Raw genomic sequence first — 4880 nt, 5'->3', positions numbered from 1 at the left:
TAATATAAAAGGAAAAAAAGAAAAAAAAAAAAAAAATCCAAACTGGCTAGAGAGGGAGGGAACTGGGGCGGGGGGGAGGCTCTGCAGAAAAGGGAGGAAAAAAAAAATCCCAGCGGATCAAAGTGTAGGTGGGGAAAAATAAATTACGAGAGGATAAAGCAAGGCGGCAAGCCAACAGCAGGTCCCGGTGCCCGGGGAGGGCTGCTCCCGCGGCGCGCTGTCCCCCGCCGGCGCGGCGTGCGCTCCTCGCCCCGGCGCACCGGCAGCCGCGCTCCGCGCACTCCAGCGGCGGCTCCGCGCAGCGCCCGCTCCCCGCGCAGCGCCCGCCCCACCGCCCGCTCGCCGGCGCTCTGCAACTGCTCGGCGCGGCCGCGGGGAGACACGCTCCGGAGAAGTCCCACCCTCCGCGGCGTTTTCTCCTCCCTCCTCCCCTCCCATCCTTTCCGCGCTGGCGAAAAGGCCACGGAGGTAAAGGGGTGCGCGCCCCCTCCGCCGCTCCCCGCCACCCCACGCGGGACCGCGGCCCCACGCCGCCAGCACGTCTCGCCCCCCGCCCGCCCGGCCTTCCCCCCGCCGCCCCACGGGCCGCGCTGCCTCCACCCTTTCTGCCCCGCCGATGGATGCACGTTCGGGTCAAAATTCACCTTGCCCGTGGGAATTGCTCCAAAGTCCAACGGAGCCATTTGGGGGGAGGGGGCAGCAGGGGACAAATTGTGGTCACAGACATCATCCGTCCCCCCCGAGGCCCTCGCTTTTCAGATACAGTGATTTCTTAGCACCTACGTGCTAAAGGGGGGTGGGGGGTGGGGTGTCATCCTCAGTTGGGCTTCACCTCTCTTTATGCAGCACCAGCCCCCCGCCTGCACTGCCGGAGCCGTGCCCCATGTGCCATGGGTGTCGGGCTGAAGGGGTGCAGGTTTTGCCATCAAACCCCACCCTGCTTTCTGGGAAGGTATTTGAAGGGCAAAAAGGCAGCTTTGTCTCACTGGGGTTACCGCAGACATTCCCCAACTGAGCTCCTTCTTTGCTCCTGTCACACACAAAATTTCCTCATACGGGATATATAGTGACAATATGCCTGTGTCAACATATATAAATCTCTCTCCTGCCACCGTCCTCCAAGGACCTCGGGTGGCGGACAGAGTGGAAGTCCAGACTGGCAGATTCCTGGGGCTCACCGTGGGCTGGAGGAAGGAGAAGGGGAAAAAGACACCGAAGAAAGAAAAGGCCATATTATCATTTGAAAGCAGGTATTCCAGTGCTGTGCCACGGACTCCTACTGACACAGGCGAAGCGTTGGCTCTATAGAGGCACCTGCTGGCTGAGGGAAACACACGAAATGACAAAAAAAAAAAAAAATTATCTTTGCTTTCGGTAGATCTTAGACCTCTTCTTCCCTTTGTTTATTTTTTAAAGGTTTTGTGTCACCCGTTAGTGCAGGATGCAGGGATGTCACCCGGGTCACACCGATCCCGAGGAAGGCTGGGAGATGAGTGACGGGTCTGTCTGAGCAAGGAGCGACTCCAGCTCCCATCCAGCGCCTCCTCTGCGTAAGGCAGCGGGGTCATGCCCCGCACCCCTGGTGCCCCCGGCCCTCCTTCTGGGCGAGGGGAGAAATCCAGCCTAGCTGAAAACTGAAAGAGAATATAATCCCTTTCCCCTCAGGGATCACGTTTCTACAGCGGAGTGGTGGGTGTTGTTCAAACATTGCAAAAGAATCCCTTTTTCTTTCCTTTCTCTATTTTATTTTATTTTTTAACTGATTGTTGCAGAGGGCTTCTGAGGAAAAATATCCATCCAAATAGCTGGAGTTTCCCGTATTCGGAATGCAATTGCCAAAAACGTCCTTTGAGAGATAGGGAGAGTTCAAGCCCCTCCCTGGGATAAAGAGGGAATATTTCACTAACTGAAGGTAAAGGCAAATGAAAGTTCCCGGAGGCAGGAACCGCTTCCGACTCTGTCACAGCTCACAGTGAGCAGCTCCCTCCTTGTGCCAGGCCTCAGCACTTCAGATCAGCAGCAAGCAGGTAACTCCGTCAGTACTTTTTTCTCTTCATTTGGTAGAAAGTCCTAGGTGCCTTTTCCCCTCTCACTAGGTGAGCGCTTTATGAATGAAGGCAGCTCTACTGCAAATAACTTGCAATTTTAACCCTCCCCTGTATGGACAATATCCCTTTGGCTGCTGCACCACCACAAGTCCCACACAGAAGTCTCACAAAAAAGATTAAACCCACGAGTGGCAAGGGGTAGCGTTATCCCCTTAAAGCTACAATGTACTGTAAATAATGTACAGAACCCAGCTTCTAAAATTACCACTACGGGATTGCTCATCTCGTCTTACGTTTCATGTGGATCCTGTGATCTTCCCACCTGCCAACATCCTGTTACCAGGAAAGCGGTGTATGTGAAGTTTGTGCAAATGGTCATGTACTTGCTTGAATTCTGGCACCAGCAAGGACATTCATGTGCCTCCCATGTTAACGTTACACCGTAATAAATACTGACATTGCTATAGAATCCACAGCGTTCGTGCTAGGCACCGCTCACCAAAAAAAGCAAATCAATGTGTTACCCAGCTACGCTTCTTTATTAGCCTTGTTATCTTTCCCATGTCAATGGCTCCAGAGACAGAAAGAAAGATGGCATCAACAGGCAGGATTTTAAATACGGAATACCTAAAAGCACAAGCTCCATGTTCAGGCACTTAAGGGAAGACGCGTGATTTGCAAAGAGGCTGGGTGATGACTTATTTGGAGCTGTGAGACGATGAGAACTTTTAAGAGCCTGACCATAATTTAGGACTTCATCTTGCAGATTGAATTCAGTGGAAGCTTTGGCATTGACTTCAAAGGGCACAAGCCCTATTTAGGGGCTCAAAATACAAAATTAGGAGCCTAAATTTAGGCATCCATTTTTTAATACCTTGACCCATGTTAGTAATACTCTTCGTCTAATCCCTTTATTTGACCTGAAAAGAGGAATGTCAGTAACTCTTTACCAACTTACCTAAAAGAACCTGTGGCTGACAAGGGGGAAATGCAAGAAACGCATTCCCTGCACTTTGTTTATTTTTTTCTCCCCTCTCTCAGATCCCCAAAATAACAGCCGGAGCAATGCTAGCGGAGGAGCTCAGGCCCACTGTGAAATTGGAACAGGAAATGTGAGAAATGTGGACGTTAAAAAACAAATGAAACAATATTTTCTTAGAATTCCATCTTGTGGGCAAGTCTGGGGGGAATCTGGATTTGGATAATCTAAATTAGGAGAGAAGTCAGGGAAACAAAGAGTAATTTTAAATATTTTAGTGCCAGAGCTATTTCTTAACACACAGCTCACTCTCTGATTTCAAATATAGTCCCTCAGCGCTGAGCCTGGAGGACAGCATGAGGAAAATCGACGTCTTGATCTGGCCTTCTAGCAGACATGGAAAAAAGGCCAGAATGGAGTGAGCTGTTGAGAGAAGCAGCCAGGTGAACGGATCCTAAATGTCCTGAGGTATTTCAGGTGCTTCCTTCCCTGTAAGAAATCACAGGGAGGCAGATGCAATAGCCAGGCTATGGCCGAGTTGTCTGCAGCCTGGTCACAAGACAGTGAATCAATTGACCACACGATCCTTATCGTTGTGATTATTTTTGTGTCGGTTGCACTAACAGGGAAGGGAGCAGCTGTAGGTATAACAAAAGGTTGCTCCTCTGAGATGCTTTGCCAACGCTCCCTCTGCTGTGGTATAAATAGAATACAAGCACCGGGCAAGGGCAGCGCTAGGCTTGTATTTGCAAGCATAAGAGATGCCCATGCACCACCCACTGGCTGTTTCACTTGCCTCTTGTCGCTCAGAAGTTTGTCCAAAGATCTTCAGCTCCTGGAAAGAGAGAAAAACGCTCACAAATGCACAGCACCATCACTCGCTGGTTCCTTCTGGGTTGATTTTGTACCCTGGGTGCTTCTCCCACAGTCAATAAAGACAGCAGGCTATGAGGAGCTGCTCCCCTTTCCTCACTCACCATCTCCCCTACCCAGTCTCTCGCTGGATCTTTGCATCATCCTTTTGCAGCAAGCAGCAGAGGCAGTGACAAGTGAATGGATGTCACAGGACAGGTCCTCAGCCATCAGCAGGATTGTTTTAATATCTACAGAGAGATCAAGAGACTCAAACAGCTTTTTTCATGCCGAAACTACATGTAATGTCAGCCTAAGGGTACATCAGACGTCTTGACCCTGACTTATACATCCCCGGCTAACAGAGCTGGTAGGAATACACACACACGGTTACTGTGATAGTACTTCACTATACACTTACATCATGGTCCCTGGAGAAGCATCTGATGGGGCAGTCTTACGTATTAAATAATTTTCTGGAGGGGAGAATTCATTTGGGCTCATTTATTATCATTTGTCCTGGAGCTCGTATTTTACACTCCAAACATAGGGAGTGGGTGTTATTCATGGCTTATGTGTCTAAGAAGCAAAGGCTGATTTCAGAAAAGCTGTTCTGTTGTTTGAGGTTGATCGCTTGATGTTTGTCCCAGGTGCTGGACACATGTTGCTTGCTGAAGGAGGTATGACTTGGTCTCAGATTTCAACATTTTGGTAACTACCAAACAAAAATAAAACTAAACTCAAGCATGCCTATCCCTCCCCTGCAAATCAAGTGGCCGTTAGCAATATTGACTTGAACAATAAATAAACCTATAGAACAATCACATCAGAATCACACCGATGACGCATCAAATGAGTATGGTAACAGAGGGACACAGCAGTTGGACAGTCAGCATGTGCAGTCCTCCACAAAGACAACCAAATGGGACTTCAGACCAGAGGAACCCACAAAGCATCTATTCTGTGTGTCATGGGCCACAAAGTCCCTCCCAACACCTCAC

This window comes from Falco rusticolus, chromosome 12 (genome assembly GCF_015220075.1).
Source record: "Falco rusticolus isolate bFalRus1 chromosome 12, bFalRus1.pri, whole genome shotgun sequence".
Lineage (NCBI taxonomy): Eukaryota > Metazoa > Chordata > Aves > Falconiformes > Falconidae > Falco > Falco rusticolus.
The sequence above is the reverse complement of the archived record's forward strand: the minus strand, read 5'-3'. Positions refer to the sequence as shown.